The sequence below is a fragment of the Hyla sarda genome, unplaced genomic scaffold, assembly GCF_029499605.1.
Source record: "Hyla sarda isolate aHylSar1 unplaced genomic scaffold, aHylSar1.hap1 scaffold_1270, whole genome shotgun sequence".
Taxonomy (NCBI): domain Eukaryota; kingdom Metazoa; phylum Chordata; class Amphibia; order Anura; family Hylidae; genus Hyla; species Hyla sarda.
The window spans coordinates 1-27,475 of NW_026607892.1; the positions used below are offsets into that span (position 1 = coordinate 1).

At 55.7% G+C, this 27,475-nt stretch overlaps 23 non-coding genes and 1 pseudogene across 23 annotated transcripts; all 24 read left to right on the plus strand.

Moving 5' to 3' along the window:
• Positions 1–255: 255 nt before the first annotated feature.
• On the plus strand, positions 256–419 carry LOC130304298 (U1 spliceosomal RNA). Its single transcript, XR_008854077.1, has one exon. It is a non-coding gene; the product is annotated as a U1 spliceosomal RNA (small nuclear RNA).
• A 744-nt stretch (positions 420–1,163) lies between these two features.
• LOC130304358 (U1 spliceosomal RNA) lies at positions 1,164–1,327 on the plus strand. The gene has a single exon (XR_008854129.1). It is a non-coding gene; the product is annotated as a U1 spliceosomal RNA (small nuclear RNA).
• Positions 1,328–2,071: 744 nt separating this feature from the next.
• LOC130304369 (U1 spliceosomal RNA) lies at positions 2,072–2,235 on the plus strand. Its single transcript, XR_008854140.1, has one exon. It is a non-coding gene; the product is annotated as a U1 spliceosomal RNA (small nuclear RNA).
• A 743-nt stretch (positions 2,236–2,978) lies between these two features.
• On the plus strand, positions 2,979–3,142 carry LOC130304381 (U1 spliceosomal RNA). The gene has a single exon (XR_008854151.1). It is a non-coding gene; the product is annotated as a U1 spliceosomal RNA (small nuclear RNA).
• A 742-nt stretch (positions 3,143–3,884) lies between these two features.
• LOC130304392 (U1 spliceosomal RNA) lies at positions 3,885–4,048 on the plus strand. Its single transcript, XR_008854163.1, has one exon. It is a non-coding gene; the product is annotated as a U1 spliceosomal RNA (small nuclear RNA).
• Positions 4,049–4,788: 740 nt separating this feature from the next.
• Positions 4,789–4,952, plus strand: LOC130304304 (U1 spliceosomal RNA). Its single transcript, XR_008854083.1, has one exon. It is a non-coding gene; the product is annotated as a U1 spliceosomal RNA (small nuclear RNA).
• Positions 4,953–5,687: 735 nt separating this feature from the next.
• Positions 5,688–5,851, plus strand: LOC130304316 (U1 spliceosomal RNA). Its single transcript, XR_008854095.1, has one exon. It is a non-coding gene; the product is annotated as a U1 spliceosomal RNA (small nuclear RNA).
• A 746-nt stretch (positions 5,852–6,597) lies between these two features.
• On the plus strand, positions 6,598–6,761 carry LOC130304328 (U1 spliceosomal RNA). Its single transcript, XR_008854106.1, has one exon. It is a non-coding gene; the product is annotated as a U1 spliceosomal RNA (small nuclear RNA).
• Positions 6,762–7,505: 744 nt separating this feature from the next.
• LOC130304340 (U1 spliceosomal RNA) lies at positions 7,506–7,669 on the plus strand. Its single transcript, XR_008854117.1, has one exon. It is a non-coding gene; the product is annotated as a U1 spliceosomal RNA (small nuclear RNA).
• Positions 7,670–14,391: 6,722 nt separating this feature from the next.
• Positions 14,392–14,526, plus strand: LOC130304347 (U1 spliceosomal RNA; annotated as a pseudogene).
• A 744-nt stretch (positions 14,527–15,270) lies between these two features.
• Positions 15,271–15,434, plus strand: LOC130304351 (U1 spliceosomal RNA). Its single transcript, XR_008854123.1, has one exon. It is a non-coding gene; the product is annotated as a U1 spliceosomal RNA (small nuclear RNA).
• Positions 15,435–16,174: 740 nt separating this feature from the next.
• LOC130304353 (U1 spliceosomal RNA) lies at positions 16,175–16,338 on the plus strand. The gene has a single exon (XR_008854124.1). It is a non-coding gene; the product is annotated as a U1 spliceosomal RNA (small nuclear RNA).
• Positions 16,339–17,083: 745 nt separating this feature from the next.
• Positions 17,084–17,247, plus strand: LOC130304354 (U1 spliceosomal RNA). The gene has a single exon (XR_008854125.1). It is a non-coding gene; the product is annotated as a U1 spliceosomal RNA (small nuclear RNA).
• A 736-nt stretch (positions 17,248–17,983) lies between these two features.
• On the plus strand, positions 17,984–18,147 carry LOC130304355 (U1 spliceosomal RNA). Its single transcript, XR_008854126.1, has one exon. It is a non-coding gene; the product is annotated as a U1 spliceosomal RNA (small nuclear RNA).
• A 737-nt stretch (positions 18,148–18,884) lies between these two features.
• On the plus strand, positions 18,885–19,048 carry LOC130304356 (U1 spliceosomal RNA). Its single transcript, XR_008854127.1, has one exon. It is a non-coding gene; the product is annotated as a U1 spliceosomal RNA (small nuclear RNA).
• A 744-nt stretch (positions 19,049–19,792) lies between these two features.
• LOC130304357 (U1 spliceosomal RNA) lies at positions 19,793–19,956 on the plus strand. The gene has a single exon (XR_008854128.1). It is a non-coding gene; the product is annotated as a U1 spliceosomal RNA (small nuclear RNA).
• A 744-nt stretch (positions 19,957–20,700) lies between these two features.
• LOC130304359 (U1 spliceosomal RNA) lies at positions 20,701–20,864 on the plus strand. Its single transcript, XR_008854130.1, has one exon. It is a non-coding gene; the product is annotated as a U1 spliceosomal RNA (small nuclear RNA).
• Positions 20,865–21,613: 749 nt separating this feature from the next.
• LOC130304337 (U1 spliceosomal RNA) lies at positions 21,614–21,778 on the plus strand. Its single transcript, XR_008854114.1, has one exon. It is a non-coding gene; the product is annotated as a U1 spliceosomal RNA (small nuclear RNA).
• Positions 21,779–22,520: 742 nt separating this feature from the next.
• Positions 22,521–22,684, plus strand: LOC130304360 (U1 spliceosomal RNA). Its single transcript, XR_008854131.1, has one exon. It is a non-coding gene; the product is annotated as a U1 spliceosomal RNA (small nuclear RNA).
• A 737-nt stretch (positions 22,685–23,421) lies between these two features.
• LOC130304334 (U1 spliceosomal RNA) lies at positions 23,422–23,586 on the plus strand. Its single transcript, XR_008854112.1, has one exon. It is a non-coding gene; the product is annotated as a U1 spliceosomal RNA (small nuclear RNA).
• A 740-nt stretch (positions 23,587–24,326) lies between these two features.
• On the plus strand, positions 24,327–24,490 carry LOC130304361 (U1 spliceosomal RNA). The gene has a single exon (XR_008854132.1). It is a non-coding gene; the product is annotated as a U1 spliceosomal RNA (small nuclear RNA).
• Positions 24,491–25,233: 743 nt separating this feature from the next.
• LOC130304333 (U1 spliceosomal RNA) lies at positions 25,234–25,397 on the plus strand. The gene has a single exon (XR_008854111.1). It is a non-coding gene; the product is annotated as a U1 spliceosomal RNA (small nuclear RNA).
• Positions 25,398–26,136: 739 nt separating this feature from the next.
• On the plus strand, positions 26,137–26,299 carry LOC130304335 (U1 spliceosomal RNA). Its single transcript, XR_008854113.1, has one exon. It is a non-coding gene; the product is annotated as a U1 spliceosomal RNA (small nuclear RNA).
• Positions 26,300–27,046: 747 nt separating this feature from the next.
• Positions 27,047–27,211, plus strand: LOC130304339 (U1 spliceosomal RNA). Its single transcript, XR_008854116.1, has one exon. It is a non-coding gene; the product is annotated as a U1 spliceosomal RNA (small nuclear RNA).
• The last annotated feature ends 264 nt before the right edge of the window (positions 27,212–27,475 follow it).

A 27,475-nucleotide genomic window follows, 5' to 3' on the forward strand; every position in this document is an offset into this window, starting at 1 on the left:
TCCAGTTTTGTGTCTGTCTGTGGCGTCTTTGCAGTGTTGTGATGCACGCCGCAAAGTGAATCCGGACCCTTGGGACGCCTTAGTCGCGGGGGGTGGGTCAGGGTCTCCACCCTTCTCCACTTGTATCTGTATGTTCTGCAACTGTACTGGCCCCCCTCCCCCAAACCAAAACCATGAGGGAAAGGAGCCGAAATCGCACCAATGGAGGTGGTCTGCGTCCGAGGGGCGCCTCTCCGGCTAGGCGCCGAACAACTCATACTTACCTGGCAGGGGAGATACCATGATCACTAAGGTGGTTCTCCCAGGGTGAGGCTCATCCATTGCACTCCGGGTGTGCTGACCCCTGCGATTTCCCCAAATGCGGGAAACTCGACTGCATAATTTGTGGTAGTGGGGGACTGCGTTCGCGCTTTCCCCTGATTTCCTCTGGTCAAAAATAGTGCTCGTCTGTTGTGCCCTGGGTGGCTGCAGAAGTGGTGCGCCTGCTCCATCTTCTTCTCCTCCTCCACATTTTATCAGTCGAGTTTTCCTGCTGTGTTTGGGTGATCTTCAGGGCTGAGCACACCGTGGGGTGCGATGGTTGAGCCTCCGTGCGAGAATCGAGTGTGTGCGGGTGCTTTGCTTTCATTCATCCATGGGCCTGCGTCTCCCCCTTGTGGTCAATCTGCAGTGCCATCCATCCCGGCCGGTCCATTTATTTTCTTGAAGTTGTGTTGTGTTGTGTTGTGTTGTGTTGTGTGTGTGTGTGTGTGTGTGTGTGTGTGTGTGTGTGTGTGTGTGTATGCCTTTCAGCTTGACTTCCTAACCTCCTTTCCTCCGTATGCAGCCCTGAGCCTTCCTCCTTGTAGGCGTGGCAATGTTGAGACTGTGAGCGAGCGGCTGCACCGCACCGCCCATCCATGCAAATATCCAGTTTTGTGTCTGTCTGTGGCGTCTTTGCAGTGTTGTGATGCACGCCGCAAAGTGAATCCGGACCCTTGGGACGCCTTAGTCGCGGGGGGTGGGTCAGGGTCTCCACCCTTCTCCACTTGTATCTGTATGTTCTGCAACTGTACTGGCCCCCCTCCCCCAAACCAAAACCATGAGGGAAAGGAGCCGAAATCGCACCAATGGAGGTGGTCTGCGTCCGAGGGGCGCCTCTCCGGCTAGGCGCCGAACAACTCATACTTACCTGGCAGGGGAGATACCATGATCACTAAGGTGGTTCTCCCAGGGTGAGGCTCATCCATTGCACTCCGGGTGTGCTGACCCCTGCGATTTCCCCAAATGCGGGAAACTCGACTGCATAATTTGTGGTAGTGGGGGACTGCGTTCGCGCTTTCCCCTGATTTCCTCTGGTCAAAAATAGTGCTCGTCTGTTGTGCCCTGGGTGGCTGCAGAAGTGGTGCGCCTGCTCCATCTTCTTCTCCTCCTCCACATTTTATCAGTCGAGTTTTCCTGCTGTGTTTGGGTGATCTTCAGGGCTGAGCACACCGTGGGGTGCGATGGTTGAGCCTCCGTGCGAGAATCGAGTGTGTGCGGGTGCTTTGCTTTCATTCATCCATGGGCCTGCGTCTCCCCCTTGTGGTCAATCTGCAGTGCCATCCATCCCGGCCGGTCCATTTATTTTCTTGAAGTTGTGTTGTGTTGTGTTGTGTTGTGTTGTGTGTGTGTGTGTGTGTGTGTGTGTGTGTGTGTGTGTGTGTGTGTATGCCTTTCAGCTTGACTTCCTAACCTCCTTTCCTCCGTATGCAGCCCTGAGCCTTCCTCCTTGTAGGCGTGGCAATGTTGAGACTGTGAGCGAGCGGCTGCACCGCACCGCCCATCCATGCAAATATCCAGTTTTGTGTCTGTCTGTGGCGTCTTTGCAGTGTTGTGATGCACGCCGCAAAGTGAATCCGGACCCTTGGGACGCCTTAGTCGCGGGGGGTGGGTCAGGGTCTCCACCCTTCTCCACTTGTATCTGTATGTTCTGCAACTGTACTGGCCCCCCTCCCCCAAACCAAAACCATGAGGGAAAGGAGCCGAAATCGCACCAATGGAGGTGGTCTGCGTCCGAGGGGCGCCTCTCCGGCTAGGCGCCGAACAACTCATACTTACCTGGCAGGGGAGATACCATGATCACTAAGGTGGTTCTCCCAGGGTGAGGCTCATCCATTGCACTCCGGGTGTGCTGACCCCTGCGATTTCCCCAAATGCGGGAAACTCGACTGCATAATTTGTGGTAGTGGGGGACTGCGTTCGCGCTTTCCCCTGATTTCCTCTGGTCAAAAATAGTGCTCGTCTGTTGTGCCCTGGGTGGCTGCAGAAGTGGTGCGCCTGCTCCATCTTCTTCTCCTCCTCCACATTTTATCAGTCGAGTTTTCCTGCTGTGTTTGGGTGATCTTCAGGGCTGAGCACACCGTGGGGTGCGATGGTTGAGCCTCCGTGCGAGAATCGAGTGTGTGCGGGTGCTTTGCTTTCATTCATCCATGGGCCTGCGTCTCCCCCTTGTGGTCAATCTGCAGTGCCATCCATCCCGGCCGGTCCATTTATTTTCTTGAAGTTGTGTTGTGTTGTGTTGTGTTGTGTGTGTGTGTGTGTGTGTGTGTGTGTGTGTGTGTGTGTGTGTGTGTGTATGCCTTTCAGCTTGACTTCCTAACCTCCTTTCCTCCGTATGCAGCCCTGAGCCTTCCTCCTTGTAGGCGTGGCAATGTTGAGACTGTGAGCGAGCGGCTGCACCGCACCGCCCATCCATGCAAATATCCAGTTTTGTGTCTGTCTGTGGCGTCTTTGCAGTGTTGTGATGCACGCCGCAAAGTGAATCCGGACCCTTGGGACGCCTTAGTCGCGGGGGGTGGGTCAGGGTCTCCACCCTTCTCCACTTGTATCTGTATGTTCTGCAACTGTACTGGCCCCCCTCCCCCAAACCAAAACCATGAGGGAAAGGAGCCGAAATCGCACCAATGGAGGTGGTCTGCGTCCGAGGGGCGCCTCTCCGGCTAGGCGCCGAACAACTCATACTTACCTGGCAGGGGAGATACCATGATCACTAAGGTGGTTCTCCCAGGGTGAGGCTCATCCATTGCACTCCGGGTGTGCTGACCCCTGCGATTTCCCCAAATGCGGGAAACTCGACTGCATAATTTGTGGTAGTGGGGGACTGCGTTCGCGCTTTCCCCTGATTTCCTCTGGTCAAAAATAGTGCTCGTCTGTTGTGCCCTGGGTGGCTGCAGAAGTGGTGCGCCTGCTCCATCTTCTTCTCCTCCTCCACATTTTATCAGTCGAGTTTTCCTGCTGTGTTTGGGTGATCTTCAGGGCTGAGCACACCGTGGGGTGCGATGGTTGAGCCTCCGTGCGAGAATCGAGTGTGTGCGGGTGCTTTGCTTTCATTCATCCATGGGCCTGCGTCTCCCCCTTGTGGTCAATCTGCAGTGCCATCCATCCCGGCCGGTCCATTTATTTTCTTGAAGTTGTGTTGTGTTGTGTTGTGTTGTGTTGTGTGTGTGTGTGTGTGTGTGTGTGTGTGTGTGTGTGTGTGTGTATGCCTTTCAGCTTGACTTCCTAACCTCCTTTCCTCCGTATGCAGCCCTGAGCCTTCCTCCTTGTAGGCGTGGCAATGTTGAGACTGTGAGCGAGCGGCTGCACCGCACCGCCCATCCATGCAAATATCCAGTTTTGTGTCTGTCTGTGGCGTCTTTGCAGTGTTGTGATGCACGCCGCAAAGTGAATCCGGACCCTTGGGACGCCTTAGTCGCGGGGGGTGGGTCAGGGTCTCCACCCTTCTCCACTTGTATCTGTATGTTCTGCAACTGTACTGGCCCCCCTCCCCCAAACCAAAACCATGAGGGAAAGGAGCCGAAATCGCACCAATGGAGGTGGTCTGCGTCCGAGGGGCGCCTCTCCGGCTAGGCGCCGAACAACTCATACTTACCTGGCAGGGGAGATACCATGATCACTAAGGTGGTTCTCCCAGGGTGAGGCTCATCCATTGCACTCCGGGTGTGCTGACCCCTGCGATTTCCCCAAATGCGGGAAACTCGACTGCATAATTTGTGGTAGTGGGGGACTGCGTTCGCGCTTTCCCCTGATTTCCTCTGGTCAAAAATAGTGCTCGTCTGTTGTGCCCTGGGTGGCTGCAGAAGTGGTGCGCCTGCTCCATCTTCTTCTCCTCCTCCACATTTTATCAGTCGAGTTTTCCTGCTGTGTTTGGGTGATCTTCAGGGCTGAGCACACCGTGGGGTGCGATGGTTGAGCCTCCGTGCGAGAATCGAGTGTGTGCGGGTGCTTTGCTTTCATTCATCCATGGGCCTGCGTCTCCCCCTTGTGGTCAATCTGCAGTGCCATCCATCCCGGCCGGTCCATTTATTTTCTTGAAGTTGTGTTGTGTTGTGTTGTGTTGTGTTGTGTGTGTGTGTGTGTGTGTGTGTGTGTGTGTGTGTGTGTGTATGCCTTTCAGCTTGACTTCCTAACCTCCTTTCCTCCGTATGCAGCCCTGAGCCTTCCTCCTTGTAGGCGTGGCAATGTTGAGACTGTGAGCGAGCGGCTGCACCGCACCGCCCATCCATGCAAATATCCAGTTTTGTGTCTGTCTGTGGCGTCTTTGCAGTGTTGTGATGCACGCCGCAAAGTGAATCCGGACCCTTGGGACGCCTTAGTCGCGGGGGGTGGGTCAGGGTCTCCACCCTTCTCCACTTGTATCTGTATGTTCTGCAACTGTACTGGCCCCCCTCCCCCAAACCAAAACCATGAGGGAAAGGAGCCGAAATCGCACCAATGGAGGTGGTCTGCGTCCGAGGGGCGCCTCTCCGGCTAGGCGCCGAACAACTCATACTTACCTGGCAGGGGAGATACCATGATCACTAAGGTGGTTCTCCCAGGGTGAGGCTCATCCATTGCACTCCGGGTGTGCTGACCCCTGCGATTTCCCCAAATGCGGGAAACTCGACTGCATAATTTGTGGTAGTGGGGGACTGCGTTCGCGCTTTCCCCTGATTTCCTCTGGTCAAAAATAGTGCTCGTCTGTTGTGCCCTGGGTGGCTGCAGAAGTGGTGCGCCTGCTCCATCTTCTTCTCCTCCTCCACATTTTATCAGTCGAGTTTTCCTGCTGTGTTTGGGTGATCTTCAGGGCTGAGCACACCGTGGGGTGCGATGGTTGAGCCTCCGTGCGAGAATCGAGTGTGTGCGGGTGCTTTGCTTTCATTCATCCATGGGCCTGCGTCTCCCCCTTGTGGTCAATCTGCAGTGCCATCCATCCCGGCCGGTCCATTTATTTTCTTGAAGTTGTGTTGTGTTGTGTTGTGTTGTGTGTGTGTGTGTGTGTGTGTGTGTGTGTGTGTGTGTGTGTATGCCTTTCAGCTTGACTTCCTAACCTCCTTTCCTCCGTATGCAGCCCTGAGCCTTCCTCCTTGTAGGCGTGGCAATGTTGAGACTGTGAGCGAGCGGCTGCACCGCACCGCCCATCCATGCAAATATCCAGTTTTGTGTCTGTCTGTGGCGTCTTTGCAGTGTTGTGATGCACGCCGCAAAGTGAATCCGGACCCTTGGGACGCCTTAGTCGCGGGGGGTGGGTCAGGGTCTCCACCCTTCTCCACTTGTATCTGTATGTTCTGCAACTGTACTGGCCCCCCTCCCCCAAACCAAAACCATGAGGGAAAGGAGCCGAAATCGCACCAATGGAGGTGGTCTGCGTCCGAGGGGCGCCTCTCCGGCTAGGCGCCGAACAACTCATACTTACCTGGCAGGGGAGATACCATGATCACTAAGGTGGTTCTCCCAGGGTGAGGCTCATCCATTGCACTCCGGGTGTGCTGACCCCTGCGATTTCCCCAAATGCGGGAAACTCGACTGCATAATTTGTGGTAGTGGGGGACTGCGTTCGCGCTTTCCCCTGATTTCCTCTGGTCAAAAATAGTGCTCGTCTGTTGTGCCCTGGGTGGCTGCAGAAGTGGTGCGCCTGCTCCATCTTCTTCTCCTCCTCCACATTTTATCAGTCGAGTTTTCCTGCTGTGTTTGGGTGATCTTCAGGGCTGAGCACACCGTGGGGTGCGATGGTTGAGCCTCCGTGCAAGAATCGAGTGTGTGCGGGTGCTTTGCTTTCATTCATCCATGGGCCTGCGTCTCCCCCTTGTGGTCAATCTGCAGTGCCATCCATCCCGGCCGGTCCATTTATTTTCTTGAAGTTGTGTTGTGTTGTGTTGTGTTGTGTTGTGTGTGTGTGTGTGTGTGTGTGTGTGTGTGTGTGTGTGTGTGTGTGTATGCCTTTCAGCTTGACTTCCTAACCTCCTTTCCTCCGTATGCAGCCCTGAGCCTTCCTCCTTGTAGGCGTGGCAATGTTGAGACTGTGAGCGAGCGGCTGCACCGCACCGCCCATCCATGCAAATATCCAGTTTTGTGTCTGTCTGTGGCGTCTTTGCAGTGTTGTGATGCACGCCGCAAAGTGAATCCGGACCCTTGGGACGCCTTAGTCGCGGGGGGTGGGTCAGGGTCTCCACCCTTCTCCACTTGTATCTGTATGTTCTGCAACTGTACTGGCCCCCCTCCCCCAAACCAAAACCATGAGGGAAAGGAGCCGAAATCGCACCAATGGAGGTGGTCTGCGTCCGAGGGGCGCCTCTCCGGCTAGGCGCCGAACAACTCATACTTACCTGGCAGGGGAGATACCATGATCACTAAGGTGGTTCTCCCAGGGTGAGGCTCATCCATTGCACTCCGGGTGTGCTGACCCCTGCGATTTCCCCAAATGCGGGAAACTCGACTGCATAATTTGTGGTAGTGGGGGACTGCGTTCGCGCTTTCCCCTGATTTCCTCTGGTCAAAAATAGTGCTCGTCTGTTGTGCCCTGGGTGGCTGCAGAAGTGGTGCGCCTGCTCCATCTTCTTCTCCTCCTCCACATTTTATCAGTCGAGTTTTCCTGCTGTGTTTGGGTGATCTTCAGGGCTGAGCACACCGTGGGGTGCGATGGTTGAGCCTCCGTGCGAGAATCGAGTGTGTGCGGGTGCTTTGCTTTCATTCATCCATGGGCCTGCGTCTCCCCCTTGTGGTCAATCTGCAGTGCCATCCATCCCGGCCGGTCCATTTATTTTCTTGAAGTTGTGTTGTGTTGTGTTGTGTGTGTGTGTGTGTGTGTGTGTGTGTGTGTGTGTGTGTGTGTGTGTGTGTGTGTATGCCTTTCAGCTTGACTTCCTAACCTCCTTTCCTCCGTATGCAGCCCTGAGCCTTCCTCCTTGTAGGCGTGGCAATGTTGAGACTGTGAGCGAGCGGCTGCACCGCACCGCCCATCCATGCAAATATCCAGTTTTGTGTCTGTCTGTGGCGTCTTTGCAGTGTTGTGATGCACGCCGCAAAGTGAATCCGGACCCTTGGGACGCCTTAGTCGCGGGGGGTGGGTCAGGGTCTCCACCCTTCTCCACTTGTATCTGTATGTTCTGCAACTGTACTGGCCCCCCTCCCCCAAACCAAAACCATGAGGGAAAGGAGCCGAAATCGCACCAATGGAGGTGGTCTGCGTCCGAGGGGCGCCTCTCCGGCTAGGCGCCGAACAACTCATACTTACCTGGCAGGGGAGATACCATGATCACTAAGGTGGTTCTCCCAGGGTGAGGCTCATCCATTGCACTCCGGGTGTGCTGACCCCTGCGATTTCCCCAAATGCGGGAAACTCGACTGCATAATTTGTGGTAGTGGGGGACTGCGTTCGCGCTTTCCCCTGATTTCCTCTGGTCAAAAATAGTGCTCGTCTGTTGTGCCCTGGGTGGCTGCAGAAGTGGTGCGCCTGCTCCATCTTCTTCTCCTCCTCCACATTTTATCAGTCGAGTTTTCCTGCTGTGTTTGGGTGATCTTCAGGGCTGAGCACACCGTGGGGTGCGATGGTTGAGCCTCCGTGCGAGAATCGAGTGTGTGCGGGTGCTTTGCTTTCATTCATCCATGGGCCTGCGTCTCCCCCTTGTGGTCAATCTGCAGTGCCATCCATCCCGGCCGGTCCATTTATTTTCTTGAAGTTGTGTTGTGTTGTGTTGTGTTGTGTGTGTGTGTGTGTGTGTGTGTGTGTGTGTGTGTGTGTGTGTGTGTGTATGCCTTTCAGCTTGACTTCCTAACCTCCTTTCCTCCGTATGCAGCCCTGAGCCTTCCTCCTTGTAGGCGTGGCAATGTTGAGACTGTGAGCGAGCGGCTGCACCGCACCGCCCATCCATGCAAATATCCAGTTTTGTGTCTGTCTGTGGCGTCTTTGCAGTGTTGTGATGCACGCCGCAAAGTGAATCCGGACCCTTGGGACGCCTTAGTCGCGGGGGGTGGGTCAGGGTCTCCACCCTTCTCCACTTGTATCTGTATGTTCTGCAACTGTACTGGCCCCCCTCCCCCAAACCAAAACCATGAGGGAAAGGAGCCGAAATCGCACCAATGGAGGTGGTCTGCGTCCGAGGGGCGCCTCTCCGGCTAGGCGCCGAACAACTCATACTTACCTGGCAGGGGAGATACCATGATCACTACGGTCTGAAGAACTCCAAGCATTGTGGTAGAGATTTTGCGTAGTACGATTGCAGTACTTTTCGTTCTTATTAGAACCGCATTTCTCTAGAGCATACCACCTGAAGATCGTCTCCTGCCTGCCTCGGAACATCTGAAGAAGGAGAAGATCTTGAAGACTGCAGCTCCGGAAGAAGCCGACGAAGAACCTGGAAGAAGGGAATCGGCGGTGAATTCCGGAACAGCGGCGAAGAGGAAGGCGGCGCAGAATCTTTTCGAAGAAACTCGCTGCCTCTGGAGAAGGATTTGCATAGCTCCTCCCACCGGGACCGGATCTGCATAGCTCCTCCCACCCGGGAAAGAAGACTTTGCGAAGCCTCTCTCCACAAGCAAGCAAGGAAGCGGAAAAGAGCCTGCTGGAAGAAGCCATGGCCTCAACCAGCAAGTCCACCCAGGAGGCTGCAGGGCAAGGCCTGGAGGTCCAGCCCCAACCACAGCAAGCTTCAACCTCCACCACGGCAAGGCAGAAGGGCGGCAGAATTCCTAACCTGGAAGCTCCAACCCTGGAGCCCTGGATGAGGCAGACTGTTGCCTTGAAGCTCAAGCCCGTGGACGGAAGGGTGCCGGACATGTCCCACGACGTGTTCTGCAAGAAGATGCTGGCGGATCAAGGCTTCCCCACGGCTGACACCCTGGGAATAGCAACCTTCTTTTCGGGAATCTTCTACATCACCTTTGCCACCATTGGGACCTGTAGAAGATACTGGGAGGTGGTGAAAGCGGCGAGTCCCGAATCCCCTTTCTCTCGCTTTGTGGGCAACTGCCTTATTCAAAGAGAGGAGAGGCGGGTGACGGTCTCAATGCGGAACCCACACACCCCAGGCACGGACATCTCGACCTTCCTGAAGCGCTTCTGCACCGTGGTGAGGGAGCCCACCCGCATCCTGAACTCACTCGGATACTGGACCTGCAAGTGGTCTGTGGTCGTCAGACTCAACAAGAACCCTGCTTCTCCAGACGGACTACAGCACCTGCCAACGACATTTTCCTTGGGCAACTCCACAGGACTTATCTTCTACCCGGACATGCCGCAGACCTGCAGGAGATGTGGCAAGATGGGCCACGAGGGCAAGGACTGTACGGAGGATGCCTGCAGGTATTGCCGTGTGACAGGTCACACGACCAAGGACTGCCCCAAGAGCAAGACCTGCAACCTCTGCGGACTGGCAGCCCACAGCTACAAGGACTGCCCCCAGAGGGAGAGAACATGGGCATCTGTGGCAGCGAGAGCACCGAAGCCAGCCCCAGCTCCGGAGCCAACACCACGGATGGCCAAGCCGACCAAGGAGGGTAAGAAGGCGAAAGCCACCACCCCTGCCCCGTCCCGCCCCTCCCCTGCCCCTCCCGCCCCATCCCCTGCCCCTCCCGCCCCATCTCCTGCCCCATCCCGCCCCACCCCTGCCCCATCCCGTCCCACCCCTGCCCCATCCCGTCCCACCCCTGCCCCTCCTGCCCCATCCCGTCCCACCCCTGCCCCTCCTGCCCCATCCCGTCCCACCCCCGCCCCACCCCGTCCCACCCCCGCCCCTCCTGCCCCATCCCGCCCCACCCCTGCCCCCCGTACCCCACCCCGGCCCACCCCTGCCCCCCGTACCCCACCCCGGCCCACCCCTGCCCCGTCCTCCCCTGCCCGGCCCACCCCTGCCCCGTCCTCCCCTGCCCGGCCCACCCCTGCCCCGTCCTCCCCTGCCCGGGCACTCTCTCCTGCCCCCCGCCCCACCCAGCCTCCTTTCTCTCCTGGCCCAGCAGCACCTAACCCCCCTCCAGCTGCTGGTGCCCGCCCTTCGGAGGACTTTCCTGTGCTTCCTCCCCCAGGTACCATACAGAGGAAGAGGAAAGGAAGGGACAACGTATCAGAAGAGTCCCACAAAAGAAAAATAATCGAGACCTGCGAGACCCCTCAAGCTTCAGATGAGGAGGAGGAGATGGAGCAGGTCTGCGAGAGCCTTGAAGCTTCAGAAGGAGAGGAGGTGATGGAGCAGGCCCAAGTGGAGCAGGTCCAAGCAGAGCCAGTCCAAGCTCAATCTATGGAGGAGCTGCTGCAGGACCCAGAGGTTAAGAAAATCCTGGACACTCCGTCCAACACGGTCTACGACGAGTTCTTGGAAGGGCGCTACGAGAAGCCACAGGAGCCGACAGGCGCCAGAGAAGAGGACCCGTCCGACCAGACTGGTAACTAGTATCAGAACTAACCTCTCTTTTTATTCCCATGGCTGATCTCAACATCTTCTGCATTAATGTGAGGAGTATTAGAGCTTGGTTTAGATTTCAGACTGTTCTTACGTTCTTAGATTCCCAGAGGTGTGATGTTTACATGTTGCAGGAATGTGCTTTGTCTGCTTCTAGGTCTTACAACCATCTGGCCAGGCAGTGGCCTCACGGCCCTTCCTACTGGTCTGGTGGGGGCGACAATAGGTCTGCGGGGGTGGCCATCCTGATCAGGGGAGGTAACTTTGCACTTGATTCCGTCCGGGAGCTCGTCTGTGGCAGACTTCTTGTCGCAGACGGTTCCTGGGCGGGTGAGCCCGTGCGGCTCATCAGCGTGTATGCCTCCCCTGAGAGGGATGTCCGACTGGAGGTTCTCCAGGCCCTGCGGGCTGAACTCGCCACCACTAGAGCAGTAGTGTTGGGTGGTGACTTCAACTGCCCCATTGAGGTGGACGGGCGCAGTTCTGGCACATCCGCCAATCTGGACGTGACGTCTAAACTGCTGATTGAGATGGTGACGGAGGCATCCTTGCAGGACGTTGTCGGGTCCATCGGGAACGGCTCCGTAAACTATACGTGGAGCCGCCCCGATGGCTCGCTCCGTTCTCGGATAGACTTCATCTTCACTTCGAGAGCAGTCAGAAAGGTGTCGTACTCTATGGTCCCCTGCTTCTTCTCTGACCACAGGGCCATTCGATTCCGGGGGACTCTGGGCCATGGATTCCCACCTGGCCCGGGCTCCTGGAAGTTGAATTGTGCCCTGTTGGAGCAGAGGGAGGTCATGGAGGAACTTAGGGATGCTTACCTTGTATGGCGAAATGACAAATGTCTGTTCAAGTGCATCAGCGATTGGTGGGAATATGTTAAAGTCGAATTCCGTTGTTTCTTTCAGGCAAAAGGCAGACAACAGGCGTGTGCGAAGAAGTGGAACTTGAGGAAACTGCAGCGCGAGCTGCGGTCCCTGCAGGACCTGCTCCAGTGTGGCTGGGACGTCAGGGAGGAGCTGGAGGAGACCAAAAAGAGCTTGAAAAGGCACTTTGAGGAGGAATCCAAGCGAATCGTCTTTCGTTCCAAGGTGGAGAACCTGGAGAAGGGTGAGAAATGTAACTCTTTCTTTTTCAGGAAGCTCCATGCCGGCCACACGCCCCTGACTGAGCTACGAGATGAGACCGGACACATGAGGAGCGGCAAGGAGGAAGTGATGGGGGTCGTCCACGACTTCTACAGCAACCTCTACGCCCCCAAGTCATCCGACCCCGAAGCCGCCGAGAGGTTCCTGTCAGGTGTCACTAACGTTGTTGATCCCGCAGGTGCGGCGGCTATGGACGATCCCTTGACGGTGGGGGAGCTGCTCTCTGCCGCTAAATCCTTTAAGCCCGGCAGGACCCCGGGCAGTGACGGTCTCCCGGCCGAGCTCTACGTAGCGCTGGGTGACCTGATCTGTCCGGACCTGTTGGAGGTGTACGAGGAGATGGTGGTGGGGGGCAGAATGCCTCCGTCGTTGAGGGAAGGGATGATCACGATCTTGTATAAGCGGAAGGGGGAGAGATGTGACCTGAAAAACTGGCGTCCCATCTCTCTCCTGAACGTGGACTACAAGATCCTCGCCAAGGTGCTGGCCAACAGGCTGAAACCTGTCATGGGGCAGATCGTCCATCCGGACCAGACCTGCAGCATTCCTGGCCGCAGGATTGCCGACAGCCTTGCCCTTGTGAGAGACACGGTCCATTACATCCAGGACCGCGGGGGCCGCGCCGCCCTGGTCAGCTTAGATCAGGAGAAGGCGTTCGACCGTGTCTCCCACGCATTCATGGACAGGGTTTTGCGCAGGCTGGGTCTGGGGAAGATGTTTTGCTCTTTTGTTAACGTTATGTATTTTGACATTTACAGCACGGTGTTGGTGAACGGCTGGAAGACTGACCCCTTTTCCATTCTTTCAGGGGTTAGACAAGGCTGCCCTCTTTCACCTCTCCTTTTTGTTTGTGTTATAGAGCTCTTCGCTGAGACTATCCGGCAGAATGGAGAGATCAGAGGGATCACCGCACCAGGACCAGATCGCCACGAGGTCAAGTGCTCGCTCTACATGGACGACGTGACCGTCTTCTGCGCTGACCAGCGTTCGGTGACTGCACTCGTCCAGACCTGCGAGGACTTCGGCAGAGCTTCGGGGGCAAAAGTCAACTGCGGGAAGTCGGAGGCCATGCTCTTCGGGGAATGGCACCTGGCTTCTCCCGCCCCCTTCCCCTTTGCCGTTAAGCCGGACTTCATTCAAATTCTTGGAGTCTGGTTCGGGAAGGAAGGAGCGGCCCTTAAGTCTTGGCAAGACCGACTAGGAAGGATAAACTCGAAGATCGGACTGTGGAGCTCCAGAAAGCTCACGATGGAAGGCAAGGCACTTGTCCTGCGGAGTGAAGTTTTGCCTGTGCTCCAATATACCGCACAGGCCTGGCCTCCCCATACCACCGTTTGCAAGGCCATCACCCGGACAGTGTTTGGCTTCGTCTGGGGCAAAATGGACAGAGTCAAGAGGACCGTGATGTACAAGGAACCCCGCAAGGGTGGGAAGGGAATACCCGACATCCCCGCTCTGCTGAGGGCCTCCTTTGCATGTGTCACGGTGCAGCGGACTCTTGTAGAAAAGACTGGCTCAGCGGGCAGGTCCATGTCTCGCTTGCTTCTCATGCCCCTCTGGAGACAGCTGGGCTGGGACAAATGGGACAGCTCCATCCCTTACAACTGGAACACTCCCTGGTTCTATGGGGATGTTGTCCGGTTTGTGAGGGAGCACCAGCTGGAAGGACTGAAACCAGACCTATGGAAGCCGAAGACAATCCACAAGCTCATCCGAGCTAAGGACTCGACCGAGCTGGTTCCGGGACTCCCCGCAGCCACTGCAGAGACAGTTTGGAACAATGTGGCCTCAAAGCGGCTTACCAATGGACACAAGGACTTGTCGTGGATGGCCGTCATGGGAGGTCTCTCTCTCAGGTCATTCATGCATGCCCGCAACCTGTGCAAGACCCGGTACTGCCCCCGTTGCCCCTACGTGGAGGAAACATCTTTCCACGTGTTTTGGCAGTGCCCCTTTGCACAGGGTCTGTTGGACGCCCTAGAACAGGAACTCAGAGACTCAGTGCCCAGGAGCTGCCTATCGTACCATTCGGTGCTTTACGGCCTGTTCCCTGGGACCCACGACGTGGAGGCCATCCAGGAGGCCTGGCGCCTTATGAACTGTTTTAAGGACGCAGTGTGGCTTGCCAGGAACCGCCTCGTGATCAACAGGGAAAACATGTCCGTCCGGGACTGCCGCAGGTTCATCAAGAACCTGCTTAGAGACTATTCCATCTTGGACAGCTCGGCCGTTGATGAGGAAGAAGAGGAGTGAAGACCCCTCTCCTTCTCCCATGTCCCCCTGAAGATACAGCCCAACAGTTTGGCCCTGTGATCTGCCCCCTCCCTACCCCCACATAGTCGCCCACACCCCTACCCCGATCACAGATTGTATTATTTGGTTTTTGTTTGATCTCTTGTGCCTTTATATTGCAGGATTGAGCTGAATGTTAGAGTAGCATGGTGTGCGATGTATAGCTTAGGGAACCTTTGCTGTGTATCGTACTATCATGCTTTGTGTGACTGTAATTTATTGTACGACTTGTAATGACTGAACGGAAAATAAAGCTCTTTCAATCAAAAAAAAAAAAACTAAGGTGGTTCTCCCAGGGTGAGGCTCATCCATTGCACTCCGGGTGTGCTGACCCCTGCGATTTCCCCAAATGCGGGAAACTCGACTGCATAATTTGTGGTAGTGGGGGACTGCGTTCGCGCTTTCCCCTGATTTCCTCTGGTCAAAAATAGTGCTCGTCTGTTGTGCCCTGGGTGGCTGCAGAAGTGGTGCGCCTGCTCCATCTTCTTCTCCTCCTCCACATTTTATCAGTCGAGTTTTCCTGCTGTGTTTGGGTGATCTTCAGGGCTGAGCACACCGTGGGGTGCGATGGTTGAGCCTCCGTGCGAGAATCGAGTGTGTGCGGGTGCTTTGCTTTCATTCATCCATGGGCCTGCGTCTCCCCCTTGTGGTCAATCTGCAGTGCCATCCATCCCGGCCGGTCCATTTATTTTCTTGAAGTTGTGTTGTGTTGTGTTGTGTTGTGTTGTGTGTGTGTGTGTGTGTGTGTGTGTGTGTGTGTGTGTGTGTGTGTATGCCTTTCAGCTTGACTTCCTAACCTCCTTTCCTCCGTATGCAGCCCTGAGCCTTCCTCCTTGTAGGCGTGGCAATGTTGAGACTGTGAGCGAGCGGCTGCACCGCACCGCCCATCCATGCAAATATCCAGTTTTGTGTCTGTCTGTGGCGTCTTTGCAGTGTTGTGATGCACGCCGCAAAGTGAATCCGGACCCTTGGGACGCCTTAGTCGCGGGGGGTGGGTCAGGGTCTCCACCCTTCTCCACTTGTATCTGTATGTTCTGCAACTGTACTGGCCCCCCTCCCCCAAACCAAAACCATGAGGGAAAGGAGCCGAAATCGCACCAATGGAGGTGGTCTGCGTCCGAGGGGCGCCTCTCCGGCTAGGCGCCGAACAACTCATACTTACCTGGCAGGGGAGATACCATGATCACTAAGGTGGTTCTCCCAGGGTGAGGCTCATCCATTGCACTCCGGGTGTGCTGACCCCTGCGATTTCCCCAAATGCGGGAAACTCGACTGCATAATTTGTGGTAGTGGGGGACTGCGTTCGCGCTTTCCCCTGATTTCCTCTGGTCAAAAATAGTGCTCGTCTGTTGTGCCCTGGGTGGCTGCAGAAGTGGTGCGCCTGCTCCATCTTCTTCTCCTCCTCCACATTTTATCAGTCGAGTTTTCCTGCTGTGTTTGGGTGATCTTCAGGGCTGAGCACACCGTGGGGTGCGATGGTTGAGCCTCCGTGCGAGAATCGAGTGTGTGCGGGTGCTTTGCTTTCATTCATCCATGGGCCTGCGTCTCCCCCTTGTGGTCAATCTGCAGTGCCATCCATCCCGGCCGGTCCATTTATTTTCTTGAAGTTGTGTTGTGTTGTGTTGTGTTGTGTTGTGTGTGTGTGTGTGTGTGTGTGTGTGTGTGTGTGTGTGTGTATGCCTTTCAGCTTGACTTCCTAACCTCCTTTCCTCCGTATGCAGCCCTGAGCCTTCCTCCTTGTAGGCGTGGCAATGTTGAGACTGTGAGCGAGCGGCTGCACCGCACCGCCCATCCATGCAAATATCCAGTTTTGTGTCTGTCTGTGGCGTCTTTGCAGTGTTGTGATGCACGCCGCAAAGTGAATCCGGACCCTTGGGACGCCTTAGTCGCGGGGGGTGGGTCAGGGTCTCCACCCTTCTCCACTTGTATCTGTATGTTCTGCAACTGTACTGGCCCCCCTCCCCCAAACCAAAACCATGAGGGAAAGGAGCCGAAATCGCACCAATGGAGGTGGTCTGCGTCCGAGGGGCGCCTCTCCGGCTAGGCGCCGAACAACTCATACTTACCTGGCAGGGGAGATACCATGATCACTAAGGTGGTTCTCCCAGGGTGAGGCTCATCCATTGCACTCCGGGTGTGCTGACCCCTGCGATTTCCCCAAATGCGGGAAACTCGACTGCATAATTTGTGGTAGTGGGGGACTGCGTTCGCGCTTTCCCCTGATTTCCTCTGGTCAAAAATAGTGCTCGTCTGTTGTGCCCTGGGTGGCTGCAGAAGTGGTGCGCCTGCTCCATCTTCTTCTCCTCCTCCACATTTTATCAGTCGAGTTTTCCTGCTGTGTTTGGGTGATCTTCAGGGCTGAGCACACCGTGGGGTGCGATGGTTGAGCCTCCGTGCGAGAATCGAGTGTGTGCGGGTGCTTTGCTTTCATTCATCCATGGGCCTGCGTCTCCCCCTTGTGGTCAATCTGCAGTGCCATCCATCCCGGCCGGTCCATTTATTTTCTTGAAGTTGTGTTGTGTTGTGTTGTGTTGTGTGTGTGTGTGTGTGTGTGTGTGTGTGTGTGTGTGTGTGTGTGTGTGTGTATGCCTTTCAGCTTGACTTCCTAACCTCCTTTCCTCCGTATGCAGCCCTGAGCCTTCCTCCTTGTAGGCGTGGCAATGTTGAGACTGTGAGCGAGCGGCTGCACCGCACCGCCCATCCATGCAAATATCCAGTTTTGTGTCTGTCTGTGGCGTCTTTGCAGTGTTGTGATGCACGCCGCAAAGTGAATCCGGACCCTTGGGACGCCTTAGTCGCGGGGGGTGGGTCAGGGTCTCCACCCTTCTCCACTTGTATCTGTATGTTCTGCAACTGTACTGGCCCCCCTCCCCCAAACCAAAACCATGAGGGAAAGGAGCCGAAATCGCACCAATGGAGGTGGTCTGCGTCCGAGGGGCGCCTCTCCGGCTAGGCGCCGAACAACTCATACTTACCTGGCAGGGGAGATACCATGATCACTAAGGTGGTTCTCCCAGGGTGAGGCTCATCCATTGCACTCCGGGTGTGCTGACCCCTGCGATTTCCCCAAATGCGGGAAACTCGACTGCATAATTTGTGGTAGTGGGGGACTGCGTTCGCGCTTTCCCCTGATTTCCTCTGGTCAAAAATAGTGCTCGTCTGTTGTGCCCTGGGTGGCTGCAGAAGTGGTGCGCCTGCTCCATCTTCTTCTCCTCCTCCACATTTTATCAGTCGAGTTTTCCTGCTGTGTTTGGGTGATCTTCAGGGCTGAGCACACCGTGGGGTGCGATGGTTGAGCCTCCGTGCGAGAATCGAGTGTGTGCGGGTGCTTTGCTTTCATTCATCCATGGGCCTGCGTCTCCCCCTTGTGGTCAATCTGCAGTGCCATCCATCCCGGCCGGTCCATTTATTTTCTTGAAGTTGTGTTGTGTTGTGTTGTGTTGTGTTGTGTGTGTGTGTGTGTGTGTGTGTGTGTGTGTGTGTGTATGCCTTTCAGCTTGACTTCCTAACCTCCTTTCCTCCGTATGCAGCCCTGAGCCTTCCTCCTTGTAGGCGTGGCAATGTTGAGACTGTGAGCGAGCGGCTGCACCGCACCGCCCATCCATGCAAATATCCAGTTTTGTGTCTGTCTGTGGCGTCTTTGCAGTGTTGTGATGCACGCCGCAAAGTGAATCCGGACCCTTGGGACGCCTTAGTCGCGGGGGGTGGGTCAGGGTCTCCACCCTTCTCCACTTGTATCTGTATGTTCTGCAACTGTACTGGCCCCCCTCCCCCAAACCAAAACCATGAGGGAAAGGAGCCGAAATCGCACCAATGGAGGTGGTCTGCGTCCGAGGGGCGCCTCTCCGGCTAGGCGCCGAACAACTCATACTTACCTGGCAGGGGAGATACCATGATCACTAAGGTGGTTCTCCCAGGGTGAGGCTCATCCATTGCACTCCGGGTGTGCTGACCCCTGCGATTTCCCCAAATGCGGGAAACTCGACTGCATAATTTGTGGTAGTGGGGGACTGCGTTCGCGCTTTCCCCTGATTTCCTCTGGTCAAAAATAGTGCTCGTCTGTTGTGCCCTGGGTGGCTGCAGAAGTGGTGCGCCTGCTCCATCTTCTTCTCCTCCTCCACATTTTATCAGTCGAGTTTTCCTGCTGTGTTTGGGTGATCTTCAGGGCTGAGCACACCGTGGGGTGCGATGGTTGAGCCTCCGTGCGAGAATCGAGTGTGTGCGGGTGCTTTGCTTTCATTCATCCATGGGCCTGCGTCTCCCCCTTGTGGTCAATCTGCAGTGCCATCCATCCCGGCCGGTCCATTTATTTTCTTGAAGTTGTGTTGTGTTGTGTTGTGTTGTGTGTGTGTGTGTGTGTGTGTGTGTGTGTGTGTGTGTGTGTGTATGCCTTTCAGCTTGACTTCCTAACCTCCTTTCCTCCGTATGCAGCCCTGAGCCTTCCTCCTTGTAGGCGTGGCAATGTTGAGACTGTGAGCGAGCGGCTGCACCGCACCGCCCATCCATGCAAATATCCAGTTTTGTGTCTGTCTGTGGCGTCTTTGCAGTGTTGTGATGCACGCCGCAAAGTGAATCCGGACCCTTGGGACGCCTTAGTCGCGGGGGGTGGGTCAGGGTCTCCACCCTTCTCCACTTGTATCTGTATGTTCTGCAACTGTACTGGCCCCCCTCCCCCAAACCAAAACCATGAGGGAAAGGAGCCGAAATCGCACCAATGGAGGTGGTCTGCGTCCGAGGGGCGCCTCTCCGGCTAGGCGCCGAACAACTCATACTTACCTGGCAGGGGAGATACCATGATCACTAAGGTGGTTCTCCCAGGGTGAGGCTCATCCATTGCACTCCGGGTGTGCTGACCCCTGCGATTTCCCCAAATGCGGGAAACTCGACTGCATAATTTGTGGTAGTGGGGGACTGCGTTCGCGCTTTCCCCTGATTTCCTCTGGTCAAAAATAGTGCTCGTCTGTTGTGCCCTGGGTGGCTGCAGAAGTGGTGCGCCTGCTCCATCTTCTTCTCCTCCTCCACATTTTATCAGTCGAGTTTTCCTGCTGTGTTTGGGTGATCTTCAGGGCTGAGCACACCGTGGGGTGCGATGGTTGAGCCTCCGTGCGAGAATCGAGTGTGTGCGGGTGCTTTGCTTTCATTCATCCATGGGCCTGCGTCTCCCCCTTGTGGTCAATCTGCAGTGCCATCCATCCCGGCCGGTCCATTTATTTTCTTGAAGTTGTGTTGTGTTGTGTTGTGTTGTGTTGTGTGTGTGTGTGTGTGTGTGTGTGTGTGTGTGTGTGTGTGTGTGTATGCCTTTCAGCTTGACTTCCTAACCTCCTTTCCTCCGTATGCAGCCCTGAGCCTTCCTCCTTGTAGGCGTGGCAATGTTGAGACTGTGAGCGAGCGGCTGCACCGCACCGCCCATCCATGCAAATATCCAGTTTTGTGTCTGTCTGTGGCGTCTTTGCAGTGTTGTGATGCACGCCGCAAAGTGAATCCGGACCCTTGGGACGCCTTAGTCGCGGGGGGTGGGTCAGGGTCTCCACCCTTCTCCACTTGTATCTGTATGTTCTGCAACTGTACTGGCCCCCCTCCCCCAAACCAAAACCATGAGGGAAAGGAGCCGAAATCGCACCAATGGAGGTGGTCTGCGTCCGAGGGGCGCCTCTCCGGCTAGGCGCCGAACAACTCATACTTACCTGGCAGGGGAGATACCATGATCACTAAGGTGGTTCTCCCAGGGTGAGGCTCATCCATTGCACTCCGGGTGTGCTGACCCCTGCGATTTCCCCAAATGCGGGAAACTCGACTGCATAATTTGTGGTAGTGGGGGACTGCGTTCGCGCTTTCCCCTGATTTCCTCTGGTCAAAAATAGTGCTCGTCTGTTGTGCCCTGGGTGGCTGCAGAAGTGGTGCGCCTGCTCCATCTTCTTCTCCTCCTCCACATTTTATCAGTCGAGTTTTCCTGCTGTGTTTGGGTGATCTTCAGGGCTGAGCACACCGTGGGGTGCGATGGTTGAGCCTCCGTGCGAGAATCGAGTGTGTGCGGGTGCTTTGCTTTCATTCATCCATGGGCCTGCGTCTCCCCCTTGTGGTCAATCTGCAGTGCCATCCATCCCGGCCGGTCCATTTATTTTCTTGAAGTTGTGTTGTGTTGTGTTGTGTTGTGTTGTGTGTGTGTGTGTGTGTGTGTGTGTGTGTGTGTGTGTGTGTGTGTATGCCTTTCAGCTTGACTTCCTAACCTCCTTTCCTCCGTATGCAGCCCTGAGCCTTCCTCCTTGTAGGCGTGGCAATGTTGAGACTGTGAGCGAGCGGCTGCACCGCACCGCCCATCCATGCAAATATCCAGTTTTGTGTCTGTCTGTGGCGTCTTTGCAGTGTTGTGATGCACGCCGCAAAGTGAATCCGGACCCTTGGGACGCCTTAGTCGCGGGGGGTGGGTCAGGGTCTCCACCCTTCTCCACTTGTATCTGTATGTTCTGCAACTGTACTGGCCCCCCTCCCCCAAACCAAAACCATGAGGGAAAGGAGCCGAAATCGCACCAATGGAGGTGGTCTGCGTCCGAGGGGCGCCTCTCCGGCTAGGCGCCGAACAACTCATACTTACCTGGCAGGGGAGATACCATGATCACTAAGGTGGTTCTCCCAGGGTGAGGCTCATCCATTGCACTCCGGGTGTGCTGACCCCTGCGATTTCCCCAAATGCGGGAAACTCGACTGCATAATTTGTGGTAGTGGGGGACTGCGTTCGCGCTTTCCCCTGATTTCCTCTGGTCAAAAATAGTGCTCGTCTGTTGTGCCCTGGGTGGCTGCAGAAGTGGTGCGCCTGCTCCATCTTCTTCTCCTCCTCCACATTTTATCAGTCGGCAGTTTTCCTGCTGTGTTTGGGTGATCTTCAGGGCTGAGCACACCGTGGGGTGCGATGGTTGAGCCTCCGTGCGAGAATCGAGTGTGTGCGGGTGCTTTGCTTTCATTCATCCATGGGCCTGCGTCTCCCCCTTGTGGTCAATCTGCAGTGCCATCCATCCCGGCCGGTCCATTTATTTTCTTGAAGTTGTGTTGTGTTGTGTTGTGTTGTGTGTGTGTGTGTGTGTGTGTGTGTGTGTGTGTGTGTGTGTGTGTGTGTGTGTATGCCTTTCAGCTTGACTTCCTAACCTCCTTTCCTCCGTATGCAGCCCTGAGCCTTCCTCCTTGTAGGCGTGGCAATGTTGAGACTGTGAGCGAGCGGCTGCACCGCACCGCCCATCCATGCAAATATCCAGTTTTGTGTCTGTCTGTGGCGTCTTTGCAGTGTTGTGATGCACGCCGCAAAGTGAATCCGGACCCTTGGGACGCCTTAGTCGCGGGGGGTGGGTCAGGGTCTCCACCCTTCTCCACTTGTATCTGTATGTTCTGCAACTGTACTGGCCCCCCTCCCCCAAACCAAAACCATGAGGGAAAGGAGCCGAAATCGCACCAATGGAGGTGGTCTGCGTCCGAGGGGCGCCTCTCCGGCTAGGCGCCGAACAACTCATACTTACCTGGCAGGGGAGATACCATGATCACTAAGGTGGTTCTCCCAGGGGTGAGGCTCATCCATTGCACTCCGGGTGTGCTGACCCCTGCGATTTCCCCAAATGCGGGAAACTCGACTGCATAATTTGTGGTAGTGGGGGACTGCGTTCGCGCTTTCCCCTGATTTCCTCTGGTCAAAAATAGTGCTCGTCTGTTGTGCCCTGGGTGGCTGCAGAAGTGGTGCGCCTGCTCCATCTTCTTCTCCTCCTCCACATTTTATCAGTCGAGTTTTCCTGCTGTGTTTGGGTGATCTTCAGGGCTGAGCACACCGTGGGGTGCGATGGTTGAGCCTCCGTGCGAGAATCGAGTGTGTGCGGGTGCTTTGCTTTCATTCATCCATGGGCCTGCGTCTCCCCCTTGTGGTCAATCTGCAGTGCCATCCATCCCGGCCGGTCCATTTATTTTCTTGAAGTTGTGTTGTGTTGTGTTGTGTTGTGTTGTGTGTGTGTGTGTGTGTGTGTGTGTGTGTGTGTGTGTGTGTGTATGCCTTTCAGCTTGACTTCCTAACCTCCTTTCCTCCGTATGCAGCCCTGAGCCTTCCTCCTTGTAGGCGTGGCAATGTTGAGACTGTGAGCGAGCGGCTGCACCGCACCGCCCATCCATGCAAATATCCAGTTTTGTGTCTGTCTGTGGCGTCTTTGCAGTGTTGTGATGCACGCCGCAAAGTGAATCCGGACCCTTGGGACGCCTTAGTCGCGGGGGGTGGGTCAGGGTCTCCACCCTTCTCCACTTGTATCTGTATGTTCTGCAACTGTACTGGCCCCCCTCCCCCAAACCAAAACCATGAGGGAAAGGAGCCGAAATCGCACCAATGGAGGTGGTCTGCGTCCGAGGGGCGCCTCTCCGGCTAGGCGCCGAACAACTCATACTTACCTGGCAGGGGAGATACCATGATCACTAAGGTGGTTCTCCCAGGGTGAGGCTCATCCATTGCACTCCGGGTGTGCTGACCCCTGCGATTTCCCCAAATGCGGGAAACTCGACTGCATAATTTGTGGTAGTGGGGGACTGCGTTCGCGCTTTCCCCTGATTTCCTCTGGTCAAAAATAGTGCTCGTCTGTTGTGCCCTGGGTGGCTGCAGAAGTGGTGCGCCTGCTCCATCTTCTTCTCCTCCTCCACATTTATCAGTCGAGTTTTCCTGCTGTGTTTGGGTGATCTTCAGGGCTGAGCACACCGTGGGGTGCGATGGTTGAGCCTCCGTGCGAGAATCGAGTGTGTGCGGGTGCTTTGCTTTCATTCATCCATGGGCCTGCGTCTCCCCCTTGTGGTCAATCTGCAGTGCCATCCATCCCGGCCGGTCCATTTATTTTCTTGAAGTTGTGTTGTGTTGTGTTGTGTTGTGTGTGTGTGTGTGTGTGTGTGTGTGTGTGTGTGTGTGTGTGTGTATGCTTTCAGCTTGACTTCCTAACCTCCTTTCCTCCGTATGCAGCCCTGAGCCTTCCTCCTTGTAGGCGTGGCAATGTTGAGACTGTGAGCGAGCGGCTGCACCGCACCGCCCATCCATGCAAATATCCAGTTTTGTGTCTGTCTGTGGCGTCTTTGCAGTGTTGTGATGCACGCCGCAAAGTGAATCCGGACCCTTGGGACGCCTTAGTCGCGGGGGGTGGGTCAGGGTCTCCACCCTTCTCCACTTGTATCTGTATGTTCTGCAACTGTACTGGCCCCCCTCCCCCAAACCAAAACCATGAGGGAAAGGAGCCGAAATCGCACCAATGGAGGTGGTCTGCGTCCGAGGGGCGCCTCTCCGGCTAGGCGCCGAACAACTCATACTTACCTGGCAGGGGAGATACCATGATCACTAAGGTGGTTCTCCCAGGGTGAGGCTCATCCATTGCACTCCGGGTGTGCTGACCCCTGCGATTTCCCCAAATGCGGGAAACTCGACTGCATAATTTGTGGTAGTGGGGGACCTGCGTTCGCGCTTTCCCCTGATTTCCTCTGGTCAAAAATAGTGCTCGTCTGTTGTGCCCTGGGTGGCTGCAGAAGTGGTGCGCCTGCTCCATCTTCTTCTCCTCCTCCACATTTTATCAGTCGAGTTTTCCTGCTGTGTTTGGGTGATCTTCAGGGCTGAGCACACCGTGGGGTGCGATGGTTGAGCCTCCGTGCGAGAATCGAGTGTGTGCGGGTGCTTTGCTTTCATTCATCCATGGGCCTGCGTCTCCCCCTTGTGGTCAATCTGCAGTGCCATCCATCCCGGCCGGTCCATTTATTTTCTTGAAGTTGTGTTGTGTTGTGTTGTGTTGTGTTGTGTGTGTGTGTGTGTGTGTGTGTGTGTGTGTGTGTGTGTGTATGCCTTTCAGCTTGACTTCCTAACCTCCTTTCCTCCGTATGCAGCCCTGAGCCTTCCTCCTTGTAGGCGTGGCAATGTTGAGACTGTGAGCGAGCGGCTGCACCGCACCGCCCATCCATGCAAATATCCAGTTTTGTGTCTGTCTGTGGCGTCTTTGCAGTGTTGTGATGCACGCCGCAAAGTGAATCCGGACCCTTGGGACGCCTTAGTCGCGGGGGGTGGGTCAGGGTCTCCACCCTTCTCCACTTGTATCTGTATGTTCTGCAACTGTACTGGCCCCCCTCCCCCAAACCAAAACCATGAGGGAAAGGAGCCGAAATCGCACCAATGGAGGTGGTCTGCGTCCGAGGGGCGCCTCTCCGGCTAGGCGCCGAACAACTCATACTTACCTGGCAGGGGAGATACCATGATCACTAAGGTGGTTCTCCCAGGGTGAGGCTCATCCATTGCACTCCGGGTGTGCTGACCCCTGCGATTTCCCCAAATGCGGGAAACTCGACTGCATAATTTGTGGTAGTGGGGGACTGCGTTCGCGCTTTCCCCTGATTTCCTCTGGTCAAAAATAGTGCTCGTCTGTTGTGCCCTGGGTGGCTGCAGAAGTGGTGCGCCTGCTCCATCTTCTTCTCCTCCTCCACATTTTATCAGTCGAGTTTTCCTGCTGTGTTTGGGTGATCTTCAGGGCTGAGCACACCGTGGGGTGCGATGGTTGAGCCTCCGTGCGAGAATCGAGTGTGTGCGGGTGCTTTGCTTTCATTCATCCATGGGCCTGCGTCTCCCCCTTGTGGTCAATCTGCAGTGCCATCCATCCCGGCCGGTCCATTTATTTTCTTGAAGTTGTGTTGTGTTGTGTTGTGTTGTGTGTGTGTGTGTGTGTGTGTGTGTGTGTGTGTGTGTGTGTGTGTGTGTATGCCTTTCAGCTTGACTTCCTAACCTCCTTTCCTCCGTATGCAGCCCTGAGCCTTCCTCCTTGTAGGCGTGGCAATGTTGAGACTGTGAGCGAGCGGCTGCACCGCACCGCCCATCCATGCAAATATCCAGTTTTGTGTCTGTCTGTGGCGTCTTTGCAGTGTTGTGATGCACGCCGCAAAGTGAATCCGGACCCTTGGGACGCCTTAGTCGCGGGGGGTGGGTCAGGGTCTCCACCCTTCTCCACTTGTATCTGTATGTTCTGCAACTGTACTGGCCCCCCTCCCCCAAACCAAAACCATGAGGGAAAGGAGCCGAAATCGCACCAATGGAGGTGGTCTGCGTCCGAGGGGCGCCTCTCCGGCTAGGCGCCGAACAACTCATACTTACCTGGCAGGGGAGATACCATGATCACTAAGGTGGTTCTCCCAGGGTGAGGCTCATCCATTGCACTCAGGGTGTGCTGACCCCTGCGATTTCCCCAAATGCGGGAAACTCGACTGCATAATTTGTGGTAGTGGGGGACTGCGTTCGCGCTTTCCCCTGATTTCCTCTGGTCAAAAATAGTGCTCGTCTGTTGTGCCCTGGGTGGCTGCAGAAGTGGTGCGCCTGCTCCATCTTCTTCTCCCTCCTCCACATTTTATCAGTCGAGTTTTCCTGCTGTGTTTGGGTGATCTTCAGGGCTGAGCACACCGTGGGGTGCGATGGTTGAGCCTCCGTGCGAGAATCGAGTGTGTGCGGGTGCTTTGCTTTCATTCATCCATGGGCCTGCGTCTCCCCCTTGTGGTCAATCTGCAGTGCCATCCATCCCGGCCGGTCCATTTATTTTCTTGAAGTTGTGTTGTGTTGTGTTGTGTTGTGTTGTGTGTGTGTGTGTGTGTGTGTGTGTGTGTGTGTGTGTGTATGCCTTTCAGCTTGACTTCCTAACCTCCTTTCCTCCGTATGCAGCCCTGAGCCTTCCTCCTTGTAGGCGTGGCAATGTTGAGACTGTGAGCGAGCGGCTGCACCGCACCGCCCATCCATGCAAATATCCAGTTTTGTGTCTGTCTGTGGCGTCTTTGCAGTGTTGTGATGCACGCCGCAAAGTGAATCCGGACCCTTGGGACGCCTTAGTCGCGGGGGGTGGGTCAGGGTCTCCACCCTTCTCCACTTGTATCTGTATGTTCTGCAACTGTACTGGCCCCCCTCCCCCAAACCAAAACCATGAGGGAAAGGAGCCGAAATCGCACCAATGGAGGTGGTCTGCGTCCGAGGGGCGCCTCTCCGGCTAGGCGCCGAACAACTCATACTTACCTGGCAGGGGAGATACCATGATCACTAAGGTGGTTCTCCCAGGGTGAGGCTCATCCATTGCACTCCGGGTGTGCTGACCCCTGCGATTTCCCCAAATGCGGAAACTCGACTGCATAATTTGTGGTAGTGGGGGACTGCGTTCGCGCTTTCCCCTGATTTCCTCTGGTCAAAAATAGTGCTCGTCTGTTGTGCCCTGGGTGGCTGCAGAAGTGGTGCGCCTGCTCCATCTTCTTCTCCTCCTCCACATTTTATCAGTCGAGTTTTCCTGCTGTGTTTGGGTGATCTTCAGGGCTGAGCACACCGTGGGGTGCGATGGTTGAGCCTCCGTGCGAGAATCGAGTGTGTGCGGGTGCTTTGCTTTCATTCATCCATGGGCCTGCGTCTCCCCCTTGTGGTCAATCTGCAGTGCCATCCATCCGGCCGGTCCATTTATTTTCTTGAAGTTGTGTTGTGTTGTGTTGTGTTGTGTTGTGTGTGTGTGTGTGTGTGTGTGTGTGTGTGTGTGTGTGTGTGTGTGTATGCCTTTCAGCTTGACTTCCTAACCTCCTTTCCTCCGTATGCAGCCCTGAGCCTTCCTCCTTGTAGGCGTGGCAATGTTGAGACTGTGAGCGAGCGGCTGCACCGCACCGCCCATCCATGCAAATATCCAGTTTTGTGTCTGTCTGTGGCGTCTTTGCAGTGTTGTGATGCACGCCGCAAAGTGAATCCGGACCCTTGGGACGCCTTAGTCGCGGGGGGGTGGGTCAGGGTCTCCACCCTTCTCCACTTGTATCTGTATGTTCTGCAACTGTACTGGGCCCCCCTCCCCCAAACCAAAACCATGAGGGAAAGGAGCCGAAATCGCACCAATGGAGGTGGTCTGCGTCCGAGGGGCGCCTCTCCGGCTAGGCGCCGAACAACTCATACTTACCTGGCAGGGGAGATACCATGATCACTAAGGTGGTTCTCCCCAGGGTGAGGCTCATCCATTGCACTCCGGGTGTGCTGACCCCTGCGATTTCCCCAAATGCGGGAAACTCGACTGCATAATTTGTGGTAGTGGGGGACTGCGTTCGCGCTTTCCCCTGATTTCCTCTGGTCAAAAATAGTGCTCGTCTGTTGTGCCCTGGGTGGCTGCAGAAGTGGTGCGCCTGCTCCATCTTCTTCTCCTCCTCCACATTTTATCAGTCGAGTTTTCCTGCTGTGTTTGGGTGATCTTCAGGGCTGAGCACACCGTGGGGTGCGATGGTTGAGCCTCCGTGCGAGAATCGAGTGTGTGCGGGTGCTTTGCTTTCATTCATCCATGGGCCTGCGTCTCCCCCTTGTGGTCAATCTGCAGTGCCATCCATCCC